We start from the raw sequence: 19830 nt of genomic DNA, 5'->3' as shown, positions 1-19830 counted from the left end.
ACCTCACACCCCCTCTATCCGTGGTGTGATAACTATCTAGTGGTGATGGATAAGGTTGAGGTGCTGGCTGTGGAAGTGGTCAGGCCAGGCCACTGATCCCATAGCGATAAGAGCAAGGACAGGTTCCCTGTCCCTTCCTCTATGTCCCCCCCTCATGTTCCCCCTTTCTTTTTTGTAAAAAACAAACGACTGAAGGTCATCTTTTAAAAAGCAAAAACTACTTAAGTTAGCCTTTTTTGCAAAAGGTTTATCCATCACCATCAGAAAACTCCTAAACAGTCAATTAATGGGTCTTACTGTTAAGTACATGGTCACTGCTGGTAACCGAAACAAATGAAAAAGTATGTTTTGTCATCAGCACATTATAAAAATCACCACACGTTAAAAAACAATGTTTGACATGAAAATGATCCATCCTTTTTCTATGCATTCAAGTTTGTTTTTTTTAAACCTAGGCACAATATATCTGCTCTTAAACAAATATACCCATGAAATGTAATCATAATTGTTCCCCAATGACAAAATGAGGTAATATACAAACCCCTTTCATAGGTACAAAACTGGTACCTACAAATTTGTGTTTTAAAAAAACGGCTTCAGGCTGGGTTCATAGTGAGTCATATTCCATTCTCTCAGCTCTTAAGTTCAAACTCTTGAGTTTTAATTAGTAATTGTGAGTGTGAGTGTCTTCGCTGAAACACTTGACTATAAAGTCATTACCACTCACAAGCTAATCTACTGAGCTGTCTGTGTGTAAGTGTGAAGTGCTGTTATTAACCCTCTGTTTGATCTGTCTCACACAATAATTTCCATAACCACACAATTAAAGACCACACATTTTGTCCCACTCCAAGCCCTTACAGTCTTTTTTTCCTACAATTAAATAACAAAGAACAACTATCATCTTTTATTGTTACTAATTTTTCCTTGATTTATTTTAATATCCATAATGTAAAGACAAATTGCAAGGCCTATCTCGTCACTTGTTTTCCAAATAAGCAAGAAATATTTTTAATCAGAAGGACTCAGTCTTCAGTTCTTAAACTATACATTTGGTTATACTAAATCCAGATGTAAAGCCGACTCATAAAGTGTCCACAGATACAGCTTTTAACCCAAAGAGTGATACCAGACAGGTTTATAAAGTTACCTGGATTCTGTCATAAAGACACAATCTCCCCCGCCCCAAAGAAAAGATAAAAAACACAGAAGCAGTAGAGCTGAAACCTTCAACTTGTGTTGTACAAATTTGTCAAAAGTGACAGCAATTTAATAAATCATCGCTCTCCATCACACGCATATGCACACCCACCCACACAAGAGCACACGATTCACAGCTTGCCCTCTACTGCCCGATCTACATGTATACGTAAATGAGGTGTAAGCATGGAGGGGTGTGTATGTATGTGTGTGTGTGTGTGTGTGTACGCAATTGTTAGAAAGAGAATGTGTGAGCATGGGCCCTGCAGTCAGGTCCAGGCATTAGGTAATTGACTGTGTCTTTGCTCAAGGCCTTTCATGGATCACCATCCTTTATTAGCTCACTTCCCAGCACTCACACACACACGTCCAAAGTTCCCAGCAGCTCCACCCCAGCCCCTTACTCCCCACCATCAGCACCCAGACCCAATTGCCCGGAAACGAGTAGTGAAACAAGAGAGAGCAAGAGGAGCATGGGAAGAAGAAGAGAGCAGCGACAGGGGAATGAACTAACACGGCCCCAGGAAGTGGCAATAAATAAGCATGAGGGCTGAGTTGGAGGGTGGATGGGGTCTCCTTCAGCTGACAAGAGAGATTGGGGGAAAGCTCAATGCATTTTATAAACTCTGCAATATGCAGTGTTTGTTAAAAATTATTGGCAAGGTTGTGTATTTATTGGGAAGGTTGTAGATCTGAAGATATAGCATAGAAAATAAATCTCATATACATTTTCTAAATAATGGATATTTTAGACAAGTGTAGCGTGATTCTGTCTGATTGCAATAAAAGAATAGCAAAAAAAAAGCAGAGGATTTTGTTTTTAAAAGTTTAATTGGCTCTAGTGGCTTTTACTTGAGAGTAGCCAGACAGGAAGGTGGGTAATGGGAGAGGAAGACATGTGGCAAAGGTCATCGGTCCGGGACTCGAACCTGTGATAGCTGCGTCGAGAGCTAAGTCCTCCATTCGTGGGTTATGCCCCAGATGTATATATATTTGTGGATTATATAATTAAGTACACCATAGTATCTGGATCTTCCACCAACATATGCGTGCACCAAACTGCAGCTGCTTAGTGGAAAAGATTAGTAGTTACAGTTAGAAGTAGGATGTTTTTGCGGCTGCTGTCAGGCTTCATTGACACCATCTGCATTTATGACTACAACGTTTTTCCTAAGCTCACATGCATATCTTTTTAATTGCAACTGTAGCATTTTATTTCTAAGGATTACACCTCTGACAGACTGCTGTTTGTATGTAATAAACCACATAGAGTGGCTGCATGAGTAGTGTGACAAGATTGTAACTTTAAAGCATTGTATTGAAACTGCTGTACTTGTGAACTGATTTTATGCACTCACTCCACACAGATCATATAAAATCTGCCATTTGTCATCCCTCGTCAACAACAAAGTGTCATGTTGCAACCACAGATATTTCATTTTCTTGTGAAGGAAAAAATTATGCATGGTTTTGCCTGAAATCTTCCTCAAGGTTCCTCAAGCTTGAGTTTAGTTAGCAGCCTCTAACAGGTCTTCTTCATGGACCTGTATTCCAGACAACTCAGAATGGCTGATTAAAAATAACCCCAGTGCATTATACTGTGGTATGTGAAACTTTCAGTCTCAAATATTGTTTCATAACCAAGTTTGCTTTAACTTTATACAGAATTTTATTCCTGATCTGTCTGCTGTGTTCCTTGGTATTATGATACCATTTTTTTTCCACTAATGCCATCTAACAAACCTCTGAAACCTTCAAGGAATGGGTGCCTTTATACTGAGAATACATTTAGTACCATCTCACAAAACTCAGCAGACCTCATATTTTACCACTTTCAGTCAGCTCTGTGAAGCTTCATCTTTCTGCTTCTCACCCCCTCTGTTTACTCTCTCTCTTCTCTCACTCTGTGGTAATTAGTGCGTTAGACCTATCATTGGCATCACCGCCAGCTACAACAGCAGCCAGCACAGCTTCTTGTCACAGCTCACAGGGCCAGTAGAGTGGACAGCTCAACCCTGGTACTCATCATCTTCATACTGCGCCTCACCCAACTCCCCCCAGCCACATAATCTAGCAATGCTATTCAGCCGTGCTTCTAATTATTTTTTCAACCCTGACCATAGCCCTCTCACCCAGCCTCTGCCACCATATCCAGCAATGCTTGTAATCATCACCCTAACCCTTGCTTCAGCCTCTCTGCAAGGCCTGAAGCTTCATCATTAACATAGTTCAGTTTTGTTCCCTTTTCCCAGACTATGACTCTTTGGTTTGACCATCACAACTCTTGGCAGGATACACACAGCACCCCCAGTCCAATCCAAGCACTAGAAAAAAAACTGTGACTCCTGGATTATTGTTTGTGGGTCACAGAAAGGCAGTCTTTCTTTCCTTACACAATCCCAATTCTAACTTGGCCAGGATACAAGTGCTTTGTCTTAGTGAAAGGAAGAATTTTCAAAGATTGCCTTTTTTTGGCTCAGATGTTCCTCTAACTCTACTGCATCCATTTCACCTATGTCACCATAACTAAAAGAAAAGCAACCTCAGATTTTTTTAAATGATGAATGAGTTCTAATAGCTCTCAATTATTATTTTTTATTTATTTTGTCTTTTTTTTCTTTATGGAAATACTTTCATCACAATTCCTAGTTTCTCATCTTCACAGCTTTATTTTTAATATTGTTTGGTAGATCTGTAACTACTGTGCTATCTGCGTACAATTAAACATAGCCTTCATATAATGTTAAATGTTCAAAATTCATTGAAAGGATTAAAAAAAGCCTAAAACGTTTTATGTTTTTTGACAAAACACTGCCCAACCACAACTGAAGCTAGAAAATACTTACATTGTGATGTTCACTGTAAGATAAAACTCTGTAGAATATTTCCATTGTCTGACTAATTTAAAATGCAAATAAGGGAAAGCCCCATCTTTTTATGCAAATTTTGTGGTTGTTATTAGCCATGTCACCAGCGGATCTGCCTGTAACCACAAAAGATAGCTAATTAGGAGACTTCGTGCTAATCAAGTACGCTGCAGTGAGTGGTCACGTCTGTGGCTGCATGCGCTTCGAGCCTTTCTTTCCCCTCACATTAGACTGACATGCATCACAACTTTGAAAAGTCTGATCACAACCAACCTTAAGTTACATGTATGTCACATTTTCATAAAAAGCTAATCTTTCTTGTACACAAGCACTAAAACAGATACATTTGTTGATATACAAAACACACTAGTTACTCTTGAGCTTTAATGCTGACCTTCTAGATTCCCCTGTGGTACAACTGACTCTAAGCACTCACTACTTTTCCCTCACAGAGGTGATGTTAAAGCCTCTTTGCATGTACTCTGCTATGGGCTAATTGTAGTTTTTGCACACTAGTAAAGCTACAGGCTAAAGGTAAAAAGCATCCCCACCCAAATACACACAGTCACTATAAATGGCCTTATTTGTGGTGTCAGAAGATAATGCATGACTAATCATGGAGGAATATTTGTATTGAGAATAGTATACATCATCTGTTAATTCCACAACTCAAATAGACAGGAACCTGAGCTCATCTGCTCAGGTTAGACTGAAAATCAACAAAATCGCTTTCTTAGATGTGGAGATAATTCTTATGCATTCAGTGGTGTATTCAGTACCCCCATCTCTTTCTGCAGTTGGAAAATGGGAATCCTAACTTCAACCGTTTTACAGCATCTGTAAAACTCTGCTTCCCCTTCATTTGCACTGCCATAAAACACCCCTCCCATCACCACCACACTTCTTCTCACTTAGGACCTCCGATCTATCAATTAACCCAACACTGAGCTTCCATTACTGAGGCATTTATATTGACAGTGGAACAGTAAGGGCCAACTGCTCAATTAATATAATGATATTAATTGAACAGTCTCAATGAAATAAGTCTGAATCAAGTTTCTTTGAAAAAAGTTGACACCATTTAACATAATAGGTGTGCATATTTTGTTTCATGGCTTTTATTTAAGGTGAAGTTCTGCATTGGTGAAGTGGAAAGTAATTATTTTTTAACTTGGCTTAAAATTTTTAAATAATCAGATAACTTATCTTGAGATTTAAAAAAAACTGAGTTAAATTGTCCCTGGACTCAGACATTGTGTTGTGCAATAATCATGTGATGTGGCCATGAGTTTTATGTGGCTCCTCCCACTTGTAATCATTTCTTTCACCATAGTGATCTGCCTGTCACATGATACCGTGATGTGGCCTTGTGTACATATCACTTGACAAGTAGCAAATCTCTGTTTTGGCTATAATGGTGTTTGTAGTGAAAACCCAATAATGTACAACTTATTGAAAAGTCAGTAAAACCTTATTGCACAAGTGTAGCTTTACTTTTCCTTACTAAAACAGTTCCTGGACCTATCCTAGGGTTGCTTAGGAGATGAAAGATCATATAGAGAGTGGGTATAAGTCTCTTTGACTTGCTTTTGCACAGCAGCAGCTGATTTGGAGCTGAGTAACACCTAGTTGAAGGTTGATGCTGTTTTACATTATACAGGAAATCAAGCCTGATCTTACAATCCAAAAAACATCCATGTTAATTTATTGAAGTAAACTGCATGTCCTCCCTATTTCTCTCTGACTTTCTTCATGTTGAGCTACCAATAAATAAAGACCACTAAAAATTAAACACTTTTCCTCATTGGAGGCTTAAAGCCAGTTTTGGAATGAAGTTAAAAACAAATGTGTGGTGTTGTTATTACAAAGGATGCTGTCTCAGAGCCAAAATTGGCACCTACATTTAAAGTGAAATTATAGTTTGTGGCAACTTGAAAACATGACATTCTGTCCTTGTGAAAAATTCTGTGTTCACTATTCAGTTTGGGTCAATGTAAAATAACATTCTGGTAAAAAGATTATTATGGACTTATTCAAAATTAAAATTTACAGCTGGGATTGAATCAGAATGAAAGTTACCCTTTTTGTCAGGTAATGACATTAGTTCAACTGACTGGTTGTACTTCAGCAAGAAAGTAGGCCTGATACACAACTGATTGAGATTCATGTTTTCAACAAATTGCCTTAGTTGCATTAATGCGCTCAAGAACTCATTCCCTGTCAGGACTGCATACAGTATCATGAAACAGTCATAACAATAAAAGTCTTTGGTTTTATAGTTAGTTTGAAGTGGAATCAAAGTGGGCGGCTGTTTTTGGTCTATGCAGATGGTTTCTACTTCACGTGTGGATGGATGAAAGAAAAAGCAGGCCGACAAGCTGAATAGGGATGCCTGTTCTTTAATGGACAGTCTGTCCCTGTGCAGATATGCTCCAGTGAAGCATACTGCATGTAGTGTGGTATAATCACTTTCTATCTTTTTTTTCCTGTCATCACTCTTTCTTTGCTTTGCTGCCTTGTTTGTGTGCACACTAGTTCTCTGTTTTCTTTATGTGCAGTACCTAGTTTCAACTCCCCCCAACCCCTCCTCGCACAATACATGCACACGCACTCATACTTGAGGAACATGACAGGCCTCTCATACAGCAGTGTGTTTGGTGATAGAAGTCAAACCGGGCTGTGAAATGCAAATAGATTGCGTTAAAGCTATGGTGTAGACGGACACCAAGGATACAGCAGACAGTATACATTTTCTGGACTTCCATGAGTTTTTTTTATTTTTTTTTTTCATTCAAAAACTTGCCAGAAAGTATCTTTTAAATGCAAATATAAGATGTATTTTTAATCTGTGTTTCTCTAACTATTACCAGCTGTGTGTATGCAACAGAATGTCTCACTGTGTGTGAGTCTTGTTTATCCAGTATGTGTTTGTGTTTGTTATCCTTGGTTTTGCACTTGATAAGCCGCTTGATATGTATGTGAAAGTCACACTTTTATCTCGGACGGGCTGCGCTGCTTTTATCTCTGCAATGTCTCATACGCGCTTCCTGGATATGTCTTATTACAGGTTCATATGTCCAGGGGCCAGTCTGTGACTGTGTGAGAGAGGCTGGTGTGGTGTGGCATGTGGTGGGACCTGGAAAAGGAAGCAATCACAAGCCCTTATAACTGCAAATGGCTCTGATGTCCTGTGCAAAGCAGCTTGTGTTGACTGATGAGCCTGTTAACCCTGGCTGAAACAACTCCAGCACAGGGGATTAGACAGCACTGCAGGTCTGTCTGCTCGCAGCCCGTTTTGCATGGGAATTGTGCATATTTAATCTAAGGTGTGTCGAGGTGGAAGGCGAGCCTCCCTCTCCTCCCTTTCTCATTATAAATGTGTAATAGCACCCCGAGGCTCCGGGCCTTAATTCACCAGCCCCAGTCTTAATCTTGGACTCAGTCTCAGCCCCCTCCTTCCTAAACTGTGTCTACTTTTAGCCCAAATCTAAGCCCTGTTGGATCGCTTTACACAACCCATCTTTGTCTTTTGTGCCATACTTGGTGCTGGATGGATCAAACAGTATCTGTATTCTGATCACCTTTTTCATAGTGGAACAAAAATCAACAAGGGAGCAAGTCTGTTTCCTTTGCACCATATGTTGCAGTATAAAAGCAAAGTCAACACATTTACATGTGTTTGACAACATTTTTATTTTAGAAACAAACTAGTGCAAAGAATCAGTTGAAATTTCTACAGTGGTGTGGGCTTTTGTTTTTTTTTTTTAAATCAGAGGAAATACCAGACTGTTATAAGTGGTAATCTAGATTCGCACTAAAACATGCCTGTTGTCATCCAAAAGACAGCAACATATGTCACAGGGGGAAAAAACCCCACAACATTCAGATGGTTTCTGTTTTAGCCATGGAGTTCTAATAATTCCAACTAATATTGAGGTTAGTTTTTTTTCCCTTGATGGTTGTTCTGGAGACCTTTTCTAATTAATTACATCTTTGGCACCTTGGTCAGACACTTCCTGTTTGTGAGTGAGAAGTTGCTGCCTATTTTTTTTTATATATTTTTGCTTCAATTGCAGTTGTAAATTTAGCATTTGTTCTCTGATTAATTCAACAGAGTGTCAGGCAGGGAAGCTCTAGAGTCTATCTAACTCCATCTATCACATCTCTTCTCATCACACTCTAATCCAGCAAATGCTTCTCTCTGCAGGACAGAACAATTAATACATCTTCAAGGTCTCTCATCTTTGTCTTTTTTCCCCCTTTTCCCTCATAATTCCCTTCCAATGATATTGCTTTTCATATGCATCTGCCATGAATTATATTAATTCTTTATGAGACAAACCGAGTGAGAGTGGTTGTGTTGTGCATGTGTGTAAGAAAGACCCCATGCTGTGTGTGTAATTTCTTGTTTGTACATGGTACCAAACATCTTAGGCCACTGCAGATACAGAGAGGGGCGAAGAGGTTGAATATGACAAAAAAAAAGATTGAGAGAGAAGAAACGAGAGAGGGGAGAATTGGAAAAAGGGACGATAACAAACATGGCTCAGATTTCACAGACGCATATTTCATCAATCATGTGAATAAGTCGTGGTGATTATGCATGGTGGTGGCAGGCCGTGGGGTGTGTGGTGCAGGGGGGGTCTGATTACCATACACCATAAAGGCTGCTTTCTTATCTCACACACCCTGATTAGTTTCTGTCTTCAGATAGCCTCTCACTCTTCACTCTCTCTTGCTCACATGCATGCACACACAAACACATCGGTGGTGTCTCTTTCTATCACACGCATGCATGAATACATGAATTTACCTGCAAGCACAAGCTTAGATACAGACATAAGTGTAAGTAGAAATGCACATGAATGGAATTTACCAGATAGCACTACGAAGACCCACTAGAACCACCGTCTGTGAAAAGTGTGCTAAGACGCTATTTATTTATTTAAGTTATTCACTTATTGTTGTTAAAAACCTGAATAATTTCCTTGACAAAAGATTGCCATGCCAATGGAGTGTGAGTACAAGAAACAAATTCTTGACAATATATTGATATGCATAATATTTTGGTAGGTAGAACATATTTTTAATATTTAAATGCATAAATCATTTTATCTGTTGTTCCTTAAAATTTACCAGTTTGATAAATAATAGATAAAGTTTAAAATCAGGCAAATATTTTCTTATTAATAAGTTTTTTATACTGGTCTGATGTGATATTCTAATCTTAAATGTCCTATTTTTGTTAGCTGTAAGCAGAAAATCATAATTCATAGAACTAAAGGCTTCAATTTTTGTTAAAAGAAATTAATAGAAATTAATCTCTATAAATTTCTTTTAATAGAAATAAGATTTTTTTCATCCCCAAATATGTGTATGAAAGTACAAATATTTTCATACATGTGTATTTTCATGATACGTGAATGGGAATATGTGTCATTTAGTGATGGAGTGACTGAAATAAATCCACTTTTTTATAATATTCTAATTTATAGATCTGTATAAGCTATTTCATTTTGATTGTTTTGACTATCTTTGAACAACTTACTTGAGCTGGAGAGCATGAATTAAATTAAATTGTATATGTAGCCAGTTTGAGAGGTTTTTCTTTAACATAGGCCTTCACCCCCTGCTTTCCAATGACACAGAAGAGGGATGAACATGGTAAGATAGGCCATAATTAGCTACATTTGAAAGGCCTCACTTTTTGTCTCAATAAGTGAATTAGAAATTACTCTATTCTCCTCCACTTCTCTCTCTCTCTCTCTCTCTCTGTCACTCTGATATAAAATATAAACTCATTTGGTAACTAGGCAGGAGCTGTGTTGCGCTGTCTGAGTGCCTGCATGTGAGAAGTGTGCCTGGGATGCATTAGGGCCTTCTGACAGGGGCCTGGGTGAAATAAGTGAAATTAATGGAGCTCCTTTCATGTCGGACAAGGCCGCGGCACCCCTTTCACGCCGCATACAGTCACAGAAAAGTCAATACTTTTTTATTACTCCACGCTTGCCCTACATTCCCCACTACAAGTGCTCTACCCGCTAATTGGTTTCAATTTGCAGAGAAAGAGAGAGAGAAAACAGAAGAAAGAGTGGGAGAGGACTACATCGCAAAGAACACCGAACCAAATAAATCAATCTCATATTTTTCTCCCTGCTGTCTTTTTTCATAGAGTAACATCAAGGCTGAGAGAGGCAGACACAAGAGAGAGAAATAGAAAAGAGAGGGAGAGGGTAAATGGTTGGTTAGATCATGCATGGTCCCAAGGGAGCATAATAATATCTGGGAGCCTGTTAATGGAGACAAGTGCTTAAAGTGGTCTGGGCTCAGGCCAGGTCACCCCTGGGGGTGTCTAACCAGCAACTCCACCTCAGCTAACTGCTCAGAGCTCAGGGATATATGGAGGCATTGTTTAATATTTTTTAGGCAAGTGGTTTGATACTTTTCAAAATGAGATTTCAGCTCAACCATTACTTGAGCATCTGAGTCAAGACATTTTACTGTATAAGTTGCACAGATCCTGGCCTCCTTACAGGCATTTCTATATACCAATTATGGTGGTGTACTACTATCACCCCCTATAGGTGAGGTGGATAACAATACAGTAACAGAAGCCCTGTTACTGTATGGAATGTGCTTGGCAGCAAATTAACCTATTATCATCAAATAATGAAGTATACAGATTTGAACAAGAAACTAGATTCAGATTCAGAGCATCTTCAAATTTTGAGATTTTGTGACTGTTACCAGTCTGCAGTGGTTGGTACCTATCAGCAGTGTCCCTGTGCTTATTGGACTGCCAAGTCTCAACAGCCTTTTCCACAAAACATTTATGTCACAAACTGGCACAGCTGAACTTCTTGGGATCCGTTGTTCATAAATCTTGCAGTTACATTCCAGTAATATTCTCAAAAATAAAGCCAGAACTGCGGATCAACAAGAGCAATGTAAAGAAAATCTCCACACAATATTTTTTTCAAAACTATAAATGCAGATAAAATCAGTGCAATTCTTCATATTAAACATATATACCACATCTTCTTGCATCTCTCATCAGAAATGATTTCAGAGTCTCATTTATGCTTTTACATTATTACCTCAAATTACTACCTTGATGCCACCTTGAACGTTTTTGTGGAAGGAGCTGTTGGTGCAAAGGGGAGCAAAGGCAGGCTCACGTCATCTGAACCATAAAATTAATAAATCAGACTGCTAAAAAAAGGTTGTGCTAAATTATTTAAATCTTTAGGCGCCGTCTTCTTTAATGGTAAATGTCTTAAAGTCACTTCAAAAAGGAGTTTCACTGACAAAACCTGAAGTTTTCTGAACAGCCAAATTAAACACAGATTTAAGAATGAGTCTTGAATAAATCCATATTTGATCTAATCCCAAATCATATGTTTGCTCCTTATCAGACTTAAACTGCAAAAAACTAATATTTTACATGATCTCCAAAATTAGCAAACTAATTACTCATCTAAATAATTCATTTACATGTTTGCAGCTAGAGATGGCCTGCGTGTGTTTGCGCAGGCCATCTCCTGTATGCGTCCTGTCTGTCAGTATGCTGTTCACTGTTGGGCTAAGCTTAAGTGGCAGTGGGGTTAGCCTCTTGCAGAAACAACACAGCCACAAATTGATGTGACACTTTGAACCCCACTCCACCACAATCCCACACAAACACTCACACACGGACCAGTCAGCCTCTGGTTAAAGAAGGTTCCACCAGTCTCGTTTTCTCTCTGCGTCCCAGCTTTCACAGCTCAAGAGTGCAAGCCAGGGCAGGTTTAGGGGGCCAATAGCATGTGTGCATAAATGTGTGTATGTACATGAGTGAGCTGTCACACAAGGCTGGCATCACCATCCAGTTTGCCATGTCTTCCCTGGTTTGACAAGTCCCTTCTCTGTTCCCTTTGGCCAACACAAATCCACACATCCCCCCTGCCACACACACACTGTCTCTCTATCACTTGTCCATCATACATGTATCGCATGTGAATATGTATTATTGGATTGTGCAGACTACGTACATTGACGTTTGCGCACACACATATGTGTAGACAGTCACATGATGCATATTGTACAATGAATATGTTTGACAATGCATGCACCATGCTCTAAAAACAGTGACAGTAGCATATCACATCACATTATTGTTACTGATAAACAGTTTTCATTTTCAATCTAAACTGGAACATCCTTTGATTTTCCTGTGCCACAGTTTTTATTTGTGACTTCAATGAATTACAGTCAACTGTGTGTCTGTGTGTGAATCTGTGTGTGTCAGACTTTCTCAGGAGTTGTTGTCGTCAGATCGAGGAAGGGTTTTGTTTGTTACAAGGACAGGCTTGTCCCCACCTCCAGGCGTCGGCATTATGATGATTGTCATGGCGATGGAGTGTGAGTGACAGGCGGGATCACATGCAGTAGCCGCGGAGCAGGAAGCCCGAACCGCCCCAATCCCTGACATTAGTTTGTCCTTCATCAAAACTTTATACTCGTTTATAACTACTCACTCCCTTGGTTGGAATTCCTTTGTTCTTCATATTTTATGCCCATCGGTTTTTTGTCACAGATATATTTTTAATCCTTTTATTTCAATTTCAAAATCTTGTTTTTTTTTCTCATTTACATTTTAGGTTAAGGTCACTTCCATCTGCATTTTCTTGTCTTTATCCCTATATTGGCCTCTTTCTGGCGTCTTCCAGTTCAAAAATTTATATAATCTTTCTGTTCCATTTTATTAAGAGGGTAAATTAATATACAAGTTCCATCTGTAATTGTCATAGTTGCGCAACACCTTTCTCAGTGCAATCAGGCCTGCTGTGAAGTCATGGATGCAAAAACAAGGTGTATTTGTGCCTGGGTGCATATGTTTTTAATTTACATTTCTATAACTCTGTTGTTTGTATGTTAAGATATACATATTGTTGACAGCTTACATGTGTGTGTGCATTAATGCATGTGCATTTGTGTCTTTCTGTGAGAGAACAAGAGCATTTTGTGCATCACAGCAGAAAAAGAGGTCAGGGTTTTCACAGAGGCTCGGGCATTCATCATTAGCCTGCTGCTGCTGCCGGTAATGTTGCCTGTTACAGTCATGATTAAAAGCCCCGCTTAGTTCCAGCAGCCGGTGCAGACGCACAAACTTTTACAGAAAACTCAACCCTTACCTTGTGCCACATACACTAATGTAAATGTGTGTGTGCTTTATAAGTGTGTTCGTAGAGATAGAGGGCTTCAGTCCTTAAGAGAAAAGGTTGTCCCAGTCACTCATAAGAGCAATTCATCGTTTTTCATGCATATACAGACAAAACCATACATAATTGGTAACCAATACTAGTTGATATACTAATGAAAACCAAGATACAGCTGTGACAACATTTCTTTCTTATTTGTAGTTCTATTGATGTTCACTTGATGGACTTGATGAAGTGTTGTTGCCCATACCTGTCAACTGCTAATATACAGTAGTAACTGGCTGCTACTTCACTGTTAACCCAAAGACCTTTTTATCAACAACACATTACTTTCTTAGAAAATGATTCACCACTGGACCTGGAACAGTCCAGACAGTGCCTGCTAGTTTCTTAGTTGAGGCTGAAATTTCCAATCAGACTCTTCCACAAAGTATTTGTTGTCTGCGCCACACCCGAAATCAACATCACCAATATCTTTGCTCTGCTGACTAATGAGACCAATGACCAATTAAAGACCTCCCAGGTAAATTAGTTTTCCCACAATGTCCTGTGAAGACCCAGACCTTCTCCCAAGGAGTTTGGATCTGAGAACCAACCTCTGACATCATCAACCACCACCGACAACAGGAACACTGGACACCATGTGATGGATGCTACTGGAAATATTACCACTTCAAACTCCACCAAACACAGTTAGAGAAACTGGAGAAGCTCAAAAACCACAATAATCTACTTCGTCATTGCAGAGATGATGAAAGAAGCAGCTGCATGGTGACAAGTTTATCAGGCGAAACCACCCAATTCCTGTCTGTCAAAAGACCCAAACAGCAAGGCTTTAGAAAAAAAGCATCCATCAAAGATATGATCTCCTGTCTTAGATACACAGAAAAGTATGCATCCCTCTATCACTTTCACAACCTTAAATTACTGTGTACACAGCTTTCTCTGGAACATTCTTGCAGCAACGCAGAGATGTTGTGGAAAGCAAAGGCCTCAAGGGTGCTGGTGGCCATCAGCATTGTGACTCTTAAGCTGGAGAGTTAGTCCCTGTATAATCAATAATTAACTTTTTGAATAAAAATTTTATGTTTGAAAGACAGTCTAATCTTAATGTTAAAAGTTACCTCCTTTCGCACAAATATATTTCTTGAAAATCAAATTCAGGAAATCTAAAACTTTTTCAGACTGTGTTAGCTCTTGGAGAAAATACAACTTTAATTATTTAGTTTAACTTTGAACCTTCTTTGAAAGTTCAAACTGCACATCGGAACCTTCTGTGCCCTGAAGCTAAGCTCCTTCGCTTCCTATTCTGCTCTGATGGTTAAATAAAAAGTGGCTTCAGAGTCAGTCTTTGTCACAAAATTGACAGTTTTTTTTTTCTTTTTTGATAAAAATCTAATTTAGCTTTTAGCACAAATGTTTCATGGTTCTTTTTGTCCTGTTCTGTTAACACTTGTTGCCACTTTAAAATAAATAAATAAATTGAAAACAAAAAAGTCAAACCTTTTTTCCTCTTGTTCCCTTCGCTCACTTCATGTTGCTTATATTCCCTTGGGTCTGTGCTGTAAGGCGTGGAACGGGAGCTGAGACAGAGCATTTAGTAATGGCTTCTTAATGGGCTTGTCGACAGCCACATTAGAGCACGCAGGCAGTGGGCGAGGCTGGGCAACGATATGCCAAGCCAGATGCCATACCAGCTGTGGCACTCCGCACTCTCATTCACACTTTCATTTGTAATCACATTTCTCATACGGATGGACACCATGTGTGCAAAGAGGAGGAATGTATCCCTCCAGTTGGCGTTGACTATATACATTTTTTCTCTGTATACTCAATCAGTTTTAAAATTATAAAATTCAATGGTCAAATAAGTTTTAAATAAGACTAAAATGTGTCAAAATTATTGCATAAAAACTCAAAAAAGGACACATTTGGATTTTGATATTTGCCCTAATTATTTTTCCCATAACATACGTGAGGGATAATGAATCCACTAAAAATTTATTTCATTTTAACTTGCATTAGAAAACATCTCAGACACATATACAAAATAACAAAACATAAGGCTTTGCTTTTTGCCTAATTGTGCAACTTTTTAATTTGATAAGAGTACTGAAAAGGGAAAATATATTCTCCATTCTTCTAGGCTTATTACCTCTGGATTCATTTTTAATGTGGTAGTTAGACATCAATAGAGGGGATTAAAAACAATAAATGCTGAAACTTTATGAAATGACTGACATGCATTCATATGAGAGCGTCCGTAGAAGATGCACTCAAAAATGAGGTAGAAAAGACAATATCAATAGAAAGATGAATGAATCAAGCAATGAATCTTGTACTACCTTGTAATCAATGACCCAGATGTCATTGCTAAGGTCTTGTAGGTCTCCAGTAGGGGGAGCCATGTGTCAGTGACTTTAGGTTGTGTCAAAGACCTTTATTAGTAGTGTGTGTAGTGTGCATGTGCACACATTCAGCTAAAGAGTGAATAGTCAGAATGTGGTTCTTTGTTTCCTCATCTGATCTGATCTTGTTGCTACCAAACCAAATTTTCCTGTGTCAGCGATGATAAAGTGTGATGAGGATGCAAAGAGAAAATAGTATCTCTGAACATGTGGCGATCGGTGTGTGTGTGTGTGTGTGTGTGTGTGTGTGTATTTGTATTGGCAGCTGATAGCATTTTAGGATCTGAAGCCTGTATAGAGAGTGGCGACCCTCTACAATACATCGACAGCTGCCAATTGTCACTCCTGTGACTGACAGTTTTGTATTGATGGAAGGGACCTGGTGACAGAGAGATGAAGGACAAAAACAAAAGGATACAGAGCACCAATTGTGGAGAGAAGAGGAGAAAGTTAGGAGAAACGAGGGGAAAAAAACCAGAAGAGGACAGTGAAACTGGTACACATGGAACTTTCTACAAGGTCGTGATAAGGCAAAGTGAAGGTTACCATGGTCTGAAGTTCACTTTTGGCTGTTAGCTCAAGAGTGCCTTTTAGACCTTCTATCTGAAAGTATGTTATTCTTTAATACTGTTACTGTTTTGCACCTTTGTAGTATTGTTTTCCAAAATTGTTGGCCTGAGTACTCCAGGAAATTTTGAACTTATTAGGCTGAATTTGAACCCACCAGAGTAAAGATTTTGCGATATGCAACTAACACAGCTTTCCTACGAATCCTTTCGTTTTGTACAGTAGCTTATCACAACACCTCTTTACTAATTTCCATATTCATCTTAAGACCTCATTTGGCTTTTCATCAGCTGGAAACCACCATTTGGAATTCAGCAGGCTTTGGCAGTGGGCAGTGCTTCCCTCTTGCAGACACAACTAGATAGGTGTTGGTCATAATCCTATTGTGTACCTGTGACCACTCCTTAGACTTAACATTAGCTAACTCATGCACACAGGATCACATGCATTCACATATACTCACAAAAATAGTGCTATCCTGTCAGTCACTGTAATGAAATTGACTTATTTTTATATATAAAATAGAAATCACTAACACCACCTTATGCATCTCTGGGCAGAAATAAGATCCTTGTACAAAATAAGGCACTATATAAATGATCCTTAAAACTTATAGGGTTTTTATTCTACATAGTCTACATTTTACTTCTGTTGTGTTTTACAAAAAATAGTCATAGTACCACATTGTAAGGATATTTTTCTCTGTATCCAGTTTCCATTAGCAATATTCAAAACAATGTTCTCCAGTATGTCAGCAATGGATGAAAACACATCTAAGCTGAGGTGAAAGCTTTCTGTCTGTGAATTAAAATGGACAGAGATGCTTTCAGGAGGGTAAAAGGTCGTAAAAGTTGTTCCCCTTAGGTTACATTGTTTGCACTGTCATCTGCAAAGTTTTGAAAATTTTTCATCCCCTTTCATTGCCTGTGAGGTTTCTCACTGGTTACTCCAGTTTAACCCCACAGTTCAAAAGCAAGCCAGACAATTTGGTGATTCGATGTTCATCATAGGTTTGAGTATGTTTGTATTGATATTTATAATTGGTGTCTTTGCCCGTGTTCACACCTGCCATTAATAGCCATCCTGAGAGCTGATGCTCTCCATGTTGCTGTGTTTAAATACAAGTTCCTGATAATATCAAAAAGTCTTACTGCAATTAACAAATTTATGTTTTGTTTTGAACCACTGAAAACCTCCCAAAAAGGTCAATGCCGACTCTCAACACTGGGAAGATCGGGCAAAATGTTGACTAAAAAGTGCAAGCTAGCAGTCTGGCATATTGATAATTTGGTAAAGTGTAGAGGTTTCTCCGTCTCTTGTCTCCAATTCTCTTGTCACACAGACACACAATACACAGTTGTCAGTTTTCCATCTCATACACACTCTTCTCAGTTAATCACTCACATACACCTACTCTCACTTTTGAGTATCTGGCTGTGTGACTTTTTACTGCAGGTTAACAATGAGAGGAGAGGTGTGTGACCCTGTCACAAGTGTGAGAAACTGACCCAAAGAAATGAGACAGGGGCCAAGACCCCCCAACCCTAAGGGCATTAGGCTGTGTGTAGAGAGGTGGAAAGTGTGTGTATGCATGAATGTGTGTCCATCCCCATCTTCTCATAGATGACATATGTGAGGCTATTTACATAATATTACCTTTCTACTAGATGTGGGACACACACACACACACACACTTCCATAGAATAGTTGAATGTGATGGTTCTGTCAGATGTCAGGATGCAGATGGGATGGGATACAGGGAGGTAGGTCACGTCTGTTTCCCTTCCCTCTGCTCTCCTTTTCACCCGTCCACACACAATACTTGTCTTGTGTCCCAAGGTTCCCAGTTACTGAGAGAGTTGTCAGTAGGTCTATGAGGTTCCTTAACTGTTTGACATCTGCCTGCAAACCTCTGAAATACCCATTTACACAAACACAGATATGCTACACTAACTAACTGAGGCACAATGGAGCATTTCTGCAGTACCTAACATTTGTCCATAATTCTAATAATATCTTATTTGTTCCAGCTCCACTCCCATCACCCCCACACCATCTAAAAAACACATAGGTAATAGCACAATGCATGCTATAGAGACAAGTTTTATGTTAGGCTATGTTCACACAGCGGACGAATGTAACCCAAATCTGATTTTTTTTTATTACCTACATCCAACCTTTTCGTGGAAGATTGAATGGGCCAATTCTGATCTCTTCATTTCCAAAAAAATCTGATTTGTGCCAAGTTGAAGTCAATTGTTAAAAATTCTAAACCTTTATATGTTTGTTTTGACTAAGTCAGCTGATTCATCTGCAAACATTTTTTGGACCCATTAACACAGGTAGTACAAAAAAAACCTCAGCTGAACAGGGCCAGGTTAGAAAAGAGGTGATGTTCTAACAGCCAAACTCAGTTTTACAGAAAGCATACTGGCTTGTAAAAAAGAGAACAAGGAGGGCCCATAGTCATTGGCTTTTGTTTACAGTTTACACATCAGCATATGAATGTGTGCATGAATGGGTGAATGACTGAATGTGAGTCTAAAGAACTAAGGAGTCCTCTGGACTTGATAAAACAAGTTTTTTTTTACCATTAATACCTGCTGTATGAACGTAGCCTTAGTCTGTTTGGTTTGTTGTTTTCTCCGTTCTCTATTCTGATGGAAAGTCAAGTCTACATTTGTTCCACTTTATGCAAGATAATAAAGCTGTCATTCACAGACAACTTTACTAGATCGGCACCGGAGCTCAGGGTCACAAACTCACACACACAACTACCTAAGTGCACAATGCTCCAAGAAATCCCCATGGACCCTGTTAAGCATATGTCAAATATAACCATGCAAAGAAAGTGAGATTGCATGACATCTGTACAGCTGCTTGAGTGGCAGATACAAAGCTCCTCGTAACACACATACATGGGTGTGTATGCACACCCACCTCATATCTTTAACATGCAAAGAGACAGACAGCCCTGATAGCAAATAAAATGAAATCAACCTTGAATGGTAAAATCCTCTGTGAATACTTGTCTCCTCTTTACAAGTCAATTTCATATCCTGTAGCGCAAGACAAACCTAAAGAGATTTGGGAATGGTGGAGAACTAGACAGAAGATAGGGTGTGTGTGTGTGCGTGTGTGTGTGTGTGTTAGGGTGGGCTGGAGAGGGGGGTAAAGAAAGGTTACTGAAAGAAAATGAAGGAACTGAGTTATCGTGATAGACAAAGAGGAAGAGGGGCACCTCAATGATGCCTGGGACAGTAGGTTAGCAAAACTGTGTCAGAAATTCATATACTTACTATAGATTATAGTAAGTGTAGAAAATTTTATAACTTTTAATACTAATGACAGCTGCATGGGTTAAAACATTTTTAAATGATGATACATGATTTTAATGTCTGACTTTATAGCAACTATACACCTGTACAGATTGAATCTGTAAAAAATATCAGAAAATACGACTGGCCTTCAACAGGTCCCAAAATGATTAATATCTTTCCAAACCCAAATATCCACCCACTGCAGATTTATATTTGTATTTGCTAAACAAGGATAATGCTCCAATGGAAAAGTTTACGAATATGAAAT

The sequence above is a fragment of the Gambusia affinis genome, linkage group LG02 (assembly GCF_019740435.1).
Source record: "Gambusia affinis linkage group LG02, SWU_Gaff_1.0, whole genome shotgun sequence".
Classification (NCBI taxonomy): Eukaryota; Metazoa; Chordata; class Actinopteri; order Cyprinodontiformes; family Poeciliidae; genus Gambusia; species Gambusia affinis.
The sequence above is the reverse complement of the archived record's forward strand: the minus strand, read 5'-3'. Positions refer to the sequence as shown.